Source organism: Parasteatoda tepidariorum, chromosome 7 (genome assembly GCF_982258835.1).
Source record: "Parasteatoda tepidariorum strain Cologne lab strain chromosome 7, Ptep-v5.0, whole genome shotgun sequence".
Taxonomy (NCBI): Eukaryota; Metazoa; Arthropoda; class Arachnida; order Araneae; family Theridiidae; genus Parasteatoda; species Parasteatoda tepidariorum.
The window spans coordinates 9,678,376-9,694,613 of record NC_141761.1 but is presented as its reverse complement, the minus strand read 5'-3'; positions in this window follow the sequence as shown (position 1 = coordinate 9,694,613).

Genomic DNA, 16,238 nt, shown 5'->3' with positions numbered 1-16,238 from the left:
TTTGACACCCCATACCCTTTGTCACAAAGTATCCCATTTCACAATCCCCCCTAACCTTGACGCATGTTACACGATTCTAAACAAACGAATGTTAGCAGTTCGGAAACAAAATACATGTTATAGATCACATCTAAAATTTTACTCTTTAATTTTAAAGCGTTTTTTTTTTAATTACATTTGTGATCTGAATATAGATAAGCCTTTATTTTGTTATACGAGATAAAAAAAAAGTATAAATATGCTAAATAATTTCAAATACGTTAAATAATTTTGAATATATTAAATAATTTTAAAGCTATTAAATAGTTTTAAATATTTTTATTTTAACCAAAATGTGTGGTGTTTTATTTGATATTACCTCTTCCTTTCTCTCCAAACATGGCTGTTTTAGAGCATTTTTGACCCACTGATTGAAAAGTACTAAAAATTATATTTAATTTCAAATGCAGTGAATGATCTTTTAAGCCTTTTTTTATCCAGACTTTTTTTAAATCCCTCTCTACCAAGAAAGTACTATTTTTCTTTAAAATTAGAATATCTATTCTTTAAGCTTTGAACAGAAGTTATATTGATTTTGTAACACGTTATGGCTAAAAGAAAGAAATAAAAAAATTGAAAACGTCTAAAAAAGATTGAATAAAATTTGAGCTTAAATATCAAGTTATCGTTTTCAAATTCATAGTTTAGTACTTCTTTGGCTGCATGCCAACTTTTTAAACTTGTGAAAGGTGAGGGAAGAAAGTTTTTTCTTATTTATTTTATTTTTCTTTCTCTTGTTTAAAATCAACAGATGGGATTTTTTTCCTTCAGGTTTCCATATTTATGACAGAATCTTTCTTTTAATTAGTTTGGCGAAACCAACGCTTCGAAGTAATATATTTTTTTCGCTTAAGAGCTTTCAAAATCATTTTTAATGATTCTAATAGTGTTATTGTTTACAGTTCTAAACGTAAAATAAAAATTATATAAAAATAGGATTTAAAAAGGGCAGGAAAGTATGTAAATAGGGTTTCAAAAATTTTAATGATAACAATAATTGTTTTAGGGGAAGGTGTATTTCAGGAAAACAAATGTTTCTTTTCTGTTTTATTTTAAAAATGAAAAATAATTATCAATCAATGTTATACTTCAATTTAAAATAATAATTTAACTCAATATTTATTAATAGCTTCTAAATAGAGGGTATTTGGAAATTACCTTTTTAATATACAGTTTGTTTATAAATTGCCGGACCCATTTTGATGTTTAATAACTCATAAAATAATGAAGATATAAACAAACTTATGGCATTTATTGATGGGATAACTCATATATTTTCCTTTTCAGGTTTGAGTATCTTTACTTTTGTAAATATCGTCTGCGCGTGTGGTTAATTTCAGATAATTTCATTTTCCAGTCTAAATATCTGTACTTTTCTAAATATCGTCTATTTATTAATTGCATTTTTTTCTCTTTTGCTTTTTGCAACTATTGCAATGTTATGTTTACTTTTGATGTGTTTGTTCTATGTAGTACTTTTCTATGTGATGTTTTATTCGAGCGGATATTAGGGAGAATTCATACACCACAAGATAAAGCACAGAATTAATGGTGGATGCCGACATGCTTGCCGCTACCTGGCTTGCAATTGACTATCGACTTGATATTCTCCGCGCGACCAAGGGAGAACACGTGGAAGTTCATTGACAAGGGTTACGTTATTAATTTTACTCTATCTTTATTATTTTATGAGTTATTGAACATCAGAATGGGTCCGTGACTTTATAAACACCCTGTATATTTGAAGAAATTTTTCTAAATAGGAAATAAACAGAAGTAGTTGCCCATAAGCGGTTGCAAATCAATATCAAAGAGAGGGAAAATATTAGAGAGTAAATAGAGGTATAAATATTTCTTTAAAAATTACGGTATAAAATTTTACGGCAAAAATTGATTTTACAGTGGGCATGGTTTTACATATAATGCACCCAAACGTTCAGTACTTTTAATCGTAATTTAATTCCAAATTTTTTACGGTGTTATAATGGTAATTTATCTATAATTGGACAAAGTGGCATCTTCTTAATTCTTACTTAATTTTGCAGAATTATGCTTTCTTTCAAGAAACATTTTGGCATACAACATAAAGGCATCAACATAAAGGCATCAATATATATACCATATATATTGATGCCAACCCAGCATTCCAACCCAATTTTGAGTTTACGACTACTAATGTTCAGCTCCGTAGCTTTGTAATTTTGAACTTATCCAGAAGACAAGGGAACTCCTGAATCAGTACCCCACGAGGTATTGATTTGTTATGGGAACATGGAGGACTTTGCGACCCCACAGATTTAACGAGCATCAGTTACCATTTACTACACGGGGAGTCTTCGGCCAGCGGGTATTGAATCCACGAACAGGCATCGATATTATAACAAATGCTCAATATGTGTGTGTGTGTGTGTTTTTTTTTTTCGTTAAATGCTTAAGTTGTTAAAAATGTGTATCATATTTTCCCTTAAAAGTAGAACATGACTCAACAGCCTGTTCTGAGTCAGAGGAGAGAGTCCATATTGATTAATGATCCTCAATTTCGTGTCCAACAACATGATTGTAGTCATCAAACTAACTTTACTTTTAAGACTATAGTATTTTTTGCTTGATTTTATATATATTTTCACATTCAATCAGAATAAGCTGTCCCTTAGTTTAGTTATCTCTGTTGTTACTCATGATAAGTGTATAATTAAATTGGTCACTAAGAAGGCAACTGTTTGAATAAAATATGAATAAATAATTAGTATTACTCCTTTCTTTTTTACATTACTGTGAAATCTGGTAAATTTTCAGAATAAAATCTCAACTTGTTTGCAACTAAACTAGCTTAAGGGAAAGAATATTTTCATACGTCTTTATTACTTCTACCTTTTATAAGTAAGTTTATTTTAATACATTTGTTTAGATTTCATAATTAATCAGTTTTCGAAAGGTTTATTTAAACAAAACAAAAAAACTTTTTTATTACGCTTAAATAGTTTTTGGTTAAATACTATGTCACTTCTACCTCTTAAAAATATGTTTTCCTTTCCTTAATTAATGTTGTTCTTGTTGTCGTCCCAGTGGCGCGATCTATGGCTAAGAATTCGACTTCTGCCACACCCATACGTCGCACCCGTTTATTTGGCAGACCCATTAATTCGTCATAATTTAATAATTTTGACTTAAGGCAGAGAACGATCCATCTCCGATTCAGTACACCCAGAGGTACCGGTTTGTTATGGGAACATGGGGGATTTTGTGACCCTACATATTTAGTGTGCACCACTCACCATTTACTACACGGGGAGTCTTCGGCCGGCTGTTTCCTTAATTAATACAAAAGTTATATGCTTCTTCAAACATTTGCAATGCGGTTTACCAGAGTATGTTTCATTAGGGTGTCAATAGAGTGTGAACTAGATTTCCTATTACTATCATTATCGAAAAAAGTACTTCATTAATCATGTTTACTACTTATGAATTATCACACTTTCTCAAGATTCAGAATTGTATATTCTTATATTCCTTATTTAAAAAAAATGATAAAAGTTAACAGATTCTGATTAACAAAATAACATTTCAGTGAGTAAAGGGAAATCAAACACACTATCGATCACGATCGTGTAGGTGGGTTTGAATAAATTAAAACTTGTTTCAATTACCGGAAAAAAAGCATTTTTTTTTTCTTTTCCAATGCCCACCTGTGTTAACATCCGTCAATTCAGGCATATACAGGGCGATTTTGTTGGTCTCTCTTTCAGGGGCACTATATTAGGTGGGCCAACGTCGCTCCCTCAGTGAAAACAGATAGTTCAGAGAGAAGGAAAGACATGCATGCCTTGCACGGGATTCGAACCCAGAACCTTTCTGATGCAAGGGCAGTTCCCTGCCCTCTACACAGGCAGGTCGGCCCGGAAAAAACAAGAGGAGAAAAAAACAATTGTTAACAAATAATGTTATGCAAATTAAGTAATTAGTAATGACATTTCTAGTCAGGGAAAAACTTTATTCTGGTAATAAAAACCAAAATATTAGGCATTTAAACCTTTCAGTTGGTGGTAATTTTTCCGTTCATATGGTAATGATTTACCGGAAATTCTGGTTTTTAAAATTAAAGATTTTGCTGCAACACATTTAGAAAAATATGCAGAACTGAAAAGTAAATTTAACCGAATAAACGGTTTTTATGCCATTCTCTAAGTATCGTGATAAAATGATCTAACTTTACCACATTTATCTTATTTTAGCATACATTGTAAAACCATATTTTATTGTAAATTGTCAAAATCATTCTTAACTTTTGTAAAAATTATTGAGCTTTTTGGTGTTAACATAGAGCTAGGAACATGGTAAATTTTACCATATTCTGAAAGTTTTGACCATACTTTCTTCTCATTGTCGAGTGTAGTTTAAAGGTAATTTTTTAAAACACCCGCGAACTTCAAGGAACAATCAAACAGGTTTTTATATTTCTTCCTCAGTGGAGATTCGTTTTTAAAATATACCGGCATGTGTTCATATGATAGATTAATGAAGAAGCTAACATAAAACTGACGGATTTTACACAGTACTGATATTTTGTTTTAAAAAAATGTTTAATTAAGAAAGAAACCTAAAATAAACTCTCAATTCGTTTCGGGGACCCCCTCTGATGTGGGGCCCAGGGCAACTGCCCCGTATGCCCTTGCCTTAGTCAGGCTCTGACTCTCCTTTGTCACAATCCTCCCCCCCCATCTCACCATACTGCATAAACGTACACTTGTAATTCAGTCATTAGTCATTACTATTTCCCAGCTTTTAAACGTTTGGAGAATAAATGGAAAGAAATGAGGCAAATTAGAATTTTTCAAAATACTACTTTTCCACTTAAAAACAACTACTTTTCTACAATAAAAGTTGCATTTCATAATGAGCTCACAAACCTGCATATGCATGTGTAACAATAAATTAATATCATTCATTTTAAAAAGAAAGAGGATTTAAATAATTCAATTAAAAATGTTATGTACTGTTGAAAATTTCGATTCTCTTTCCCGCCTTGACTTGGCGATCTGCCGTCGTTCATCTGTAAGAAATGAACTTAAAGCAACCCTAAAAAGAGTAGAAAAGTTGGGCATATGCAAAGTTTCTTTGAGCCGTTCTGCTATTTGATTGGCTATCAAGTAAGTAAGAAGGAGAAAATGAATTCATATCCATCAGGGTAAAAATTTATAGAATGGTAAGTGCCCTGTTTAAGCGATGGTGACTTTTCGTGATTGGCAATTGTTTTTGTGATAGAGGTAATAAAGAATTTTAATATACTTTTTATTCAAGATACATTTTGTTTGCTAAATAATTTCCATTTACTTATATTTATATTAAAACCTTTGTATGGATTTTCTTTCCACATCGAAAGAAAAATTTTGTGTATCTTTAGACGCTTTTACCAAACAGTTCCTTCAGACAGGAGCTCTCTTTACGTTCGAAATACTTTTGAATTGTATTTTTTATTCAATATTTAAATTTAATGTGTTCAGATAATATTTTTTTTACTAATAAATAAGGGCATGACAAATGTGATTTAAAGATATGTGTTCGGTTTAATATCAGAGACTGTATAGATGTTATTTCGGGTATTGTTTTTAGTTAATTAGTTAAAATGATCAAGTTTAGAATTTTAAGAATGTAATACATTATTTTTCAGCTTCATTTAACACACTAAAAAAAATTTGTTGGCTTATTATAGAAATAGTAATAAAAATTAATAATTTACTTTTTTTTTTCTTATGAAAACATTTAAATTATTGTTAAGTAATGCCTCTTAATTTAAAATTAGCATACTTTAGTAAATATAAAATTTCAAAATCTATTTTTTTTTAAAGCGATATGATAGAAATTTGTTGAGAAAACAAAATTAACGTTTTTAATTATTTATATAAATAAAAAAATCAATTGGAATTAACTGGAGGAAATTCTAATTTATTTTAAATGTTGCATTAATTCAAAACTTACTATTTACTACTTATTTAAAGTTCTTATCATGTATAAATACTCCATAAACAAAAAGGAAAAATCGAAAATAAATCTCACACATAAAAATAAACAAAAATACATGTATTAAAAAATATTTTTTTTTTCTCAGTTGATTTAATTCATAATTTGCGTGATAAAACATTTGATTGATCATATGCGAATCTATAGAATATTTTATTTTTCTTATCTGAGTCTCAAACATGACATTAAAGGACATACTAAGAGTTTAAGAAATATTATAAAAATTTTTTGAAGTCGTTAGCTGTTAGACCACACAGTTAACTTTTAGTTATTGTCTTTAAAATGAAAAAAAATTTTTTTTTTGAAAAAGTAATAATTTTAAGGACTTTCAGTACTTGATAGTATTTAATAATACAATTTAGGAAAAAAATACGTTTAAAAAATATTTCATTATGGAGAAAAAAAAAAGATTTTTTTAAAGTTGAACTATTATGGTCAAATGTTTCATTGTGCATGTTTAATGTATTATTCTGTATACTCACAAACTGTTATCAAATTAATGCATCGGAATCATATAAGAAAAAAAAAAAAAACATTACGGTTAACATTAGATTGCATAAGGAAGTCATTTTGACTGCTTTTAATTTCAGTTAGAAAAACAATGTTTTATATAATGACACAATTAGAATTTTGCACAACATATAATTTTTTTATTGTTAATATTTACTTATAATAACTTGTTATATAACTGTAAATAATATAAAAAAAATATTAAAAATTAATTTTAAACAAATTTCTTTACACATTATTTATTCTTTTGCAGTCCAGTCCATTGGCTTTTGGGCAATATAGGTATATACAGTCTTTTTAGTGTTAAAAAGTACCGAATATTACACCTTTTTTATTTTTGTGTACAAATTTAACGTTTGGGATCAGTCCCGTAGTGGACTGATCGTTAAGACGCGGTTCCTAGCCGGTCACCGAAGTTAAGCATCACTGGCTGCATTCAATATACGGGTGGGTGACCGCTTGGATTAGTCTGCATAGGGACTGAGGGTGTGCGGTATTGGTCCTCGTTTAACTGTTCTACCGTAAAGTGCTGGACTTCGCGTGCAGGTCGTCAGGCTACCGAAGCGGGGGTGCCATTCCCTCTGCAGATTATCATTCTCAGGGATGTTTCCCAAACCGTCGCCAATAGCCCATTGTGCGTCTCTAGTGCGACGTAAATGAACTACAACATCGTTTGGGATCATTGAACCCGAATTTAATGAGATTCAATTATATTTAGGAGCAATTTAAAATTAATTACTAAATTATTGTTTTAAAATTTGAAAAAATAAATAAATAAACTGTGCATGATATGAGTATTTAAAGAAGCTCTTTTATACTGCGCATGCACAGAAAAAATTTAATTATTATAATTTTGTAGTGAATTGTAATTGGTAACTAATGAAAAAAAGTCTGACTTTTACATTGTTAAAATTTAAAAGTTTTAAGCACTTAACTAAGTAACTTTTGCATTTATTTTGTTTTAAAAAAAGGCTCAAAACGATAAAAAGTTTTCCGCAAATTTCATTTTGTATGAATTTGTATTATGTTATTTGCAATACTACAAAATTGACATTTGTAGAAAACCGCTGCTAGTTTTGAGTTTTCTTTTAAAAAGTACATAAACTACTTAGAAAAGTGCTTCAAACTTATAACATTTTTATGATTTTAGAATCGTACTTTTTTATTTATATATTTGACAAATATGATAAAAATAAATAGTATGATTTTTTTTTTTAAATTTCTCTGCTTATGCACAGCATAAAAGAACTACTTAAAATACGCATAGCATGTGGAGTTTTTAATGATTTTTTTTCTTCCAAATTTTAAATTGCTTCAAAATTTTTCTTTAATTTTATTGAATGCCTTTTTAGATTACAGTAGAAAAAAAAAAGAAAATGTAAAACAAAAAAAGTTTTTTTTTTAATAAACTGTCAATATTTCCATGTCAAAATCTAAAAGTGCATTAACATTTCATATGTATAGTATAGCAAACAATTTTGATTTATCCGTAGTTATTACGATGTCATGATCAAAATTACGGTCTAAAATTGAGTAAAAAAAATTACGGATTTTGATAATTTCCATACTAATTTGCTAAACATACGTTTTTTCCTCATAACTACCTAGAATTATGAAATTCTGTTCTCCCGAACTCATTTACTAATCTTTTTTTTTTTTTTTACTCTTCTAACAAATATAAAGACAATGAAAAAGAAGTGTAAAGGATTTTATAGAAATATCAAATTTAAAAAAAGCCAAGAACTTTTATTTATCCTCTTTTAACGGACTATTTTGAAATTTTATCTTCACTCCTTTATCAAAAAAGCAAGAAAACATAAACCTAATTCTGAAAATGCTCTGAACAGATATTTTTAGTGCTTCAAATACAAAATTATAAAGAATTCTAGTACTAACTTTTCCCAAAAATTAAAACATTGATTTCTAGAAGTCAATCTTATTTCATCATTTTACATAAATATCAAATTTCAGTGTTGTTTAATTTTTAATTTAGATATATTTAAATCCTATATCTATATCTAGATATAGGATTAGGTTAGGATATCTTCTATATCGTTTATCTAAATATTATGTTTTTATTCAATAGTAAATTTATGCATAGTTTTATGAATGTTATATACCAATACAAAATGATGTAGTATATAATTGAGTTTGAATTTTGTTAAGGTTAACTGAATATATTTCTGTGTTATTGTACTTCTGATTATTGATCTCTGGGGTTCAGGGGATAAAGCACTTGCCTCCCAGTAAGGTAACCTGGGTTCGAATCCCAGCGATGGCGGGTCGAAATAAATTTCGTAACGACTAGAGTGCTAGAGTAAAATAACCCCAGTGTTAAACGAATCATGGGATAGAGATTCTTCGCCGTCATTTTAACTGTGGAAGGTTTTCGGGGTTTTTCTCCTCATGTAACGCAAATGCGTGCTAGTTCTATCAAAATGTCCACAAAGGCAAATTTCTCTCAATCCAGGAGTTTCCTTGTCTTTTGGTTTGGATTCAAAGTTACAAATCTATGGAGTTGAACGTTAGTTTCATAAACACAAAATTTGGTCCGCTGTTCAACTATGATTATAAAATAAAACAACCGCTATCAGCATTTTTATGCCTCCAAATTTTGCACAATTTGATACAAGGATAGAAATTACGAAAATTAGGCGCTATATAGTGAGTAATAATCTCTTTACATTTTCACTGGTCTGTTTATGTCTCGATTACATTTTTTGTGAACAAAAAAGTACTAAAGTAATTTTAAATAAAAATTAGAATACAAAGAATGGGTAATGTTCGCAATTATGATAAAATACAAGTTTCAAAATATCAGGTCGTTACTCATCTGCCACAAAAAGAAATCAAATATACAGGATATATAATATTGATCGCCGTTTCTCAGAACCCTCAAAACTTAAGTGAAAACAGTATGAGCATTAAGGTTTGAAAATTAATAGTGAAACATTGAAAAAAAATTATTAAAAGTTTTAAAAAAAAAGTTATTGAAATTTAAGAAATCTAGGGAAAGAGGGACAAAGAATCAAAACCTGTTTAGTTGCCGGAGAAAAAAGGAGTTCAACTGCGATCATTGGAAAGTTATTATCAGGCTATCAAACTGGTTTTGTTATTTTTTATTCAGTCTTTTTTGCTAGCTAGTCTCTGCTTTTAATAATTAATTTCAATATAATATTTTTTGGTCACTTTAGCTTGCCAATTTAGAATTTATTGGGCTTAAATTGACTGTTTTATGTTTTTTTTTTAAAAAGTTACGAAGCCAGCTAATTAAACTGCTTAAAAGGAAACTGATTAGCTTGTTAGTCAACTTTTATACAAAAACGTATAAAGTTGAGAAAAATTAAAGGGCTGCCAGATATACTCGTATATTTAAAATCTTATTAATTTGGCAATATTTATTTGTCTTACCTCTCGTCATTTATTAGATATCAATAACTCAAAATGGATAGAAAATATCAAAATGGATTAGAAATCGCAAAGGTAGAGATTAAATCTAACTTTTACTGTACTTATTGATTGTTTAAAAAATTCTATGTGTGGTAAATTTTTTTATACTTTACACAATAGATTTATTATTTCATAAAATGTAATAATTTTTTCTCCTTACGCTTTGTCAGTCATAGTACGAATGCGCGATATTTAACCGTTTCCCTCTAGTAGAGTCGAAATTGTTTATAATGAACCGGGATTTAATGAGGAGCCGGATTTAACGAAGAATTCAAAAATACTTGGTTGGTAGGGCCAATTGGAACTTAGCTCGCTTTTAAAGAGCAAACCCCGGTTTCAGCAATCAATATTTTTGTGATTCATAAGCAGGGGTCTGTTTAGAAGAAATTACGGACCCTTCACAAAATAATTTCTTTTAATCGGACCCTTCACAAATTTGTTTATCTTCATTATTGTTTTATGTGTTGCATCGCTAAATTAGTAGCTGTAATTGCTGTTTATTTTTTAAAATTTAATTTTTTTAATTATATATTTACAGTGTTGAGCATAATCTTGTATGTCTTTACAATTTAAAAACTCCTTGAAAAAGTTTTGCAATAACGGACCCTATTTGCACAAATTCACAAAAGCGGACCCCGATTGAAAGAATGTGACTTAACGTTTATTTTACATTCACTAATTACGAGTAATTTTTTCACAATTTTACGAAAACGAACCTTTTACAAAATGTCTGGACAGACCCCTGATAAGAATTACATTTAATTCCAACTCTCCAGCTCAGTTGATCCCTTCTTAGAACAATTCTTTTTTGATATTGATGAATTTTTTTCAACGTTTTTTTTTTATTATTTTTTATTTTTATTTTTTACTATTTGGGCCATAAAGCTTATCCAAAGAACTGTAACACTATAATAAGAATAATTCAAAGCAATTTAATTACTTTTTTCATGTTCTACACAGAAATAAAAAAACAAAAGAAATAAATACTGTATTTCTAATTTAGCAAGTAACATTGAACGTTTTTGATTTTTTCACAACCGCTCGGTTAAACAGCATATATACAGTCCCTTCGTGCCACTTGCTGATTGCTATCTCCTATAGATTATCTGCTTGCTATTTTGATGTGTGAAATATTGATATTAATATTATCCAATTTCTCTTTCAAGGTCATGAAACTAAGGAAATCGGAGCATAAGCTCGAAGAATTTTGATGAAAAAAATGATAAGTACCGATTTTATAGCTTGATTTCATTTCTCTTTCTCTCATTTATATATATATATATATATATATATATATATATATATATATATATATATATATATATATATATATATATATATATATATATATATATATATATATATATATATATATATATATATATATATATATATTACTTCATTTATAAATATAATTGTATATAAGCACAATTAAAACAAAAAGAGAAAAAGAGAATGCTTTTATAAATTTGGAAAAACAAAGCCTTAATTTCTCAGTTAAATATTAAATTAGTTTAGAACATGCAACATTAAAAAAACACTATTCTGTATTTTTCTTCACAGAATTGATTTATTATTTATATACCAAGACATGTGTTTATTAAGTTCTGAAGAATTTCCATTTAAATAAACAAAACTAAATAGAAAAGGTGGATATAGTAGCGAAAGGTTTATTAACTATCAAATTATTTTGCACGCCCCTTATAGAATGTTAGTAAGTCTCATATTACTTTAATTTATATTTTTTTAAGTATTTAAATTTTGAATCTGGAAACTAATTTGCATACAATAACTTTATCATTATTTCTCTTGATCAGAAGGTCAAGCTAAATTAATTAATAATACTCTCGATATAAATTATATTATGTCCTGATTATGATTCAGAAATTATGTGTCGTTATCGGTACGGCTGCTATTGTGATAGTAAATATTTTTTTAATAACTATTCTCCTTTGTTTTTCTTTTTTTCTACTAATATTTTTATATACGATTATGTTCCTGCCAGTTCGATATCATTTCACTTTCTTTTGAGTCATTATGCCCCAACCAGTGCGAGTGATGCACTGGTTGATGATGGGGTATGTCTTCCAGAAAGTCCGGAATATGATTGAGTAATTCTGTATCGCTAGCGGTAAAAGAATTACTTGATCTATGTGCTTGTATTGCCGGGGCCGTAGTAACGATTTAGAAATTCATCTGCAGAGTGTAGTTGCAATGAATTTCTTAATCTAGGACCTGTCCGCCTTCCGGGCACTGGAAGCTTACTTGCTGTCGAGGTAATAATGCTTACTTTTTTCTAACATTTTCTTTGTTTTGCTTTTTTTCTTTTCTATGATTTTTCTAGTTATTATGCCCCAACCAGTGCGAGTGATGCACTGGTTGATGATGGGGTATGTCTTCCAGAAAGTCCGGAATATGATTGAGTAATTCTGTATCGCTAGTGGTTAAAGAATTACTTGATCTATGTGCTTGTATTGCCGGGGCCGTAGTAACGATTTAGAAATTCATCTGCAGAGTGTAGTTGCAATGAATTTCTTAATCTAGGACCTGTCCGCCTTCCGGGCACTGGAAGCTTACTTGCTGTCGAGGTAATAATGCTTACTTTTTTCTAACATTTTTCTTTGTTTTGCTTTTTTTATTTTCTATGATTTTTCTAGTTATTATGCCCCAACCAGTGCGAGTGATGCACTGGTTGATGATGGGGTATGTCTTCCAGAAAGTTCGGAATATGATTGAGTAATTCTGTATCGCTAGCGGTAAAAGAATTACTTGATCTATGTGCTTGTATTGCCGGGGCCGTAGTAACGATTTAGAAATTCATCTGCAGAGTGTAGTTGCAATGAATTTCTTAATCTAGGACCTGTCCGCCTTCCGGGCACTGGAAGCTTACTTGCTGTCGAGGTAATAATGCTTACTTTTTTCTAACATTTTGCTTTTTTTCTTTTCTATGATTTTTCTAGTTATTATGCCCCAACCAGTGCGAGTGATGCACTGGTTGATGATGGGGTATGTCTTCCAGAAAGTCCGGAATATGATTGAGTAATTCTGTATCGCTAGCGGTAAAAGAATTACTTGATCTATGTGCTTGTATTGCCGGGGCCGTAGTAACGATTTAGAAATTCATCTGCAGAGTGTAGTTGCAATGAATTTCTTAATCTAGGACCTGTCCGCCTTCCGGGCACTGGAAGCTTACTTGCTGTCGAGGTAATAATGCTTACTTTTTTCTAACATTTTCTTTGTTTTGCTTTTTTTCTTTTCTATGATTTTTCTAGTTATTATGCCCCAACCAGTGCGAGTGATGCACTGGTTGATGATGGGGTATGTCTTCCAGAAAGTCCGGAATATGATTGAGTAATTCTGTATCGCTAGCGGTAAAAGAATTACTTGATCTATGTGCTTGTATTGCCGGGGCCGTAGTAACGATTTAGAAATTCATCTGCAGAGTGTAGTTGCAATGAATTTCTTAATCTAGGACCTGTCCGCCTTCCGGGCACTGGAAGCTTACTTGCTGTCGAGGTAATAATGCTTACTTTTTTCTAACATTTTCTTTGTTTTGCTTTTTTTCTTTTCTATGATTTTTCTAGTTATTATGCCCCAACCAGTGCGAGTGATGCACTGGTTGATGATGGGGTATGTCTTCCAGAAAGTCCGGAATATGATTGAGTAATTCTGTATCGCTAGCGGTAAAAGAATTACTTGATCTATGTGCTTGTATTGCCGGGGCCGTAGTAACGATTTAGAAATTCATCTGCAGAGTGTAGTTGCAATGAATTTCTTAATCTAGGACCTGTCCGCCTTCCGGGCACTGGAAGCTTACTTGCTGTCGAGGTAATAATGCTTACTTTTTTCTAACATTTTGCTTTTTTTCTTTTCTATGATTTTTCTAGTTATTATGCCCCAACCAGTGCGAGTGATGCACTGGTTGATGATGGGGTATGTCTTCCAGAAAGTCCGGAATATGATTGAGTAATTCTGTATCGCTAGCGGTAAAAGAATTACTTGATCTATGTGCTTGTATTGCCGGGGCCGTAGTAACGATTTAGAAATTCATCTGCAGAGTGTAGTTGCAATGAATTTCTTAATCTAGGACCTGTCCGCCTTCCGGGCACTGGAAGCTTACTTGCTGTCGAGGTAATAATGCTTACTTTTTTCTAACATTTTCTTTGTTTTGCTTTTTTTCTTTTCTATGATTTTTCTAGTTATTATGCCCCAACCAGTGCGAGTGATGCACTGGTTGATGATGGGGTATGTCTTCCAGAAAGTCCGGAATATGATTGAGTAATTCTGTATCGCTAGCGGTAAAAGAATTACTTGATCTATGTGCTTGTATTGCCGGGGCCGTAGTAACGATTTAGAAATTCATCTGCAGAGTGTAGTTGCAATGAATTTCTTAATCTAGGACCTGTCCGCCTTCCGGGCACTGGAAGCTTACTTGCTGTCGAGGTAATAATGCTTACTTTTTTCTAACATTTTCTTTGTTTTGCTTTTTTTCTTTTCTATGATTTTTCTAGTTATTATGCCCCAACCAGTGCGAGTGATGCACTGGTTGATGATGGGGTATGTCTTCCAGAAAGTCCGGAATATGATTGAGTAATTCTGTATCGCTAGCGGTAAAAGAATTACTTGATCTATGTGCTTGTATTGCCGGGGCCGTAGTAACGATTTAGAAATTCATCTGCAGAGTGTAGTTGCAATGAATTTCTTAATCTAGGACCTGTCCGCCTTCCGGGCACTGGAAGCTTACTTGCTGTCGAGGTAATAATGCTTACTTTTTTCTAACATTTTGCTTTTTTTCTTTTCTATGATTTTTCTAGTTATTATGCCCCAACCAGTGCGAGTGATGCACTGGTTGATGATGGGGTATGTCTTCCAGAAAGTCCGGAATATGATTGAGTAATTCTGTATCGCTAGCGGTAAAAGAATTACTTGATCTATGTGCTTGTATTGCCGGGGCCGTAGTAACGATTTAGAAATTCATCTGCAGAGTGTAGTTGCAATGAATTTCTTAATCTAGGACCTGTCCGCCTTCCGGGCACTGGAAGTTTACCTGCTGTCGAGGCAATAATATTTGTTCTTCTTTAAACATTTGTTTTTGTGTCTTATTTCTTGCACAATAAAAAAATTTCCATTTAAATAATGAGGCGGAAATGCTTTTTTAAAAATAAAAAATAAAATCCATTATTTTTTGTGCAATTACATTCCCAAATTTTTTTAATAAGATAAAAGTTTGACTTTTGAGCAGTCAATTTAATAAGATAAAAGTTTGACTTTTGAGCAGTCAATTTGTGTTTTCTCGATATATTTTTTTTCTTTTTTTTGTACTCAACACACTATTGATGATATAAGGAAAGTAAATTTATTGAAAGATAAAAATTATTGTAAAATATTACAAGAATTGTCGCACTGGCATTATAAAGAAAAGGACATTCTAATATACTGGAACCTGATTCTAAAACATTCATTTATGATAGTGCAAAAAAGTGGTCAAAGAATATTAACATCTACAGAAATCATGGCATCTCGAAATTTGCTAATTACCCCAAATTTGGCGACAGGTTAAAAGTAAAAATGATAATGAAAATATAATCTTTAATGGCCAAAAATAAATATAACGATAATTAAAACATAGGTTAATTTTTGTTAAACTAAAAGAGTTTAAATATTATTCGAGACAGGTTTTGTAAATTATATCACTCCAAATTATTTTTATTTAAGTAATAAGATTTTATTTGTTATTTCTTTAGTCCTTTGGTTTGTTTTAAACATTATTTATTTAATTGTAAATAGTATGTTGTGATGTTTTGTACAATTTAGTCTTATTTTCTTATTCATATGTATGATTTACTTTGAAAAAAAAAGGAAAATATGAACTCATTAAAAGATTAGTTTACTATTGAAGTTTGTGAAATTTAACCAGCCAAAAGTAAGTTTAAAAGGATTATACTTAATGAAACAGGTGTTAAACGAGTTTGATTTTAGAGAAAAGTGTTACTCTGTTCTTAAACTATGCTATTTTTTTAATTATGTATCTAAATAATAATAAGATTGAGTTTCGATCGAATTATGTGAAGTTAAAAAGAGTTAAATATATTGTTTGGATTTCAAACTGGTGGCATCAAGCTTAAAAAAGCATTTTGATAAAAAAAAAAAAAAGATCTAGATTAGCTTCAGTCTTTAGATATTGAATATGTAAATTGTTATATTTCTTTGTATTTATTTTG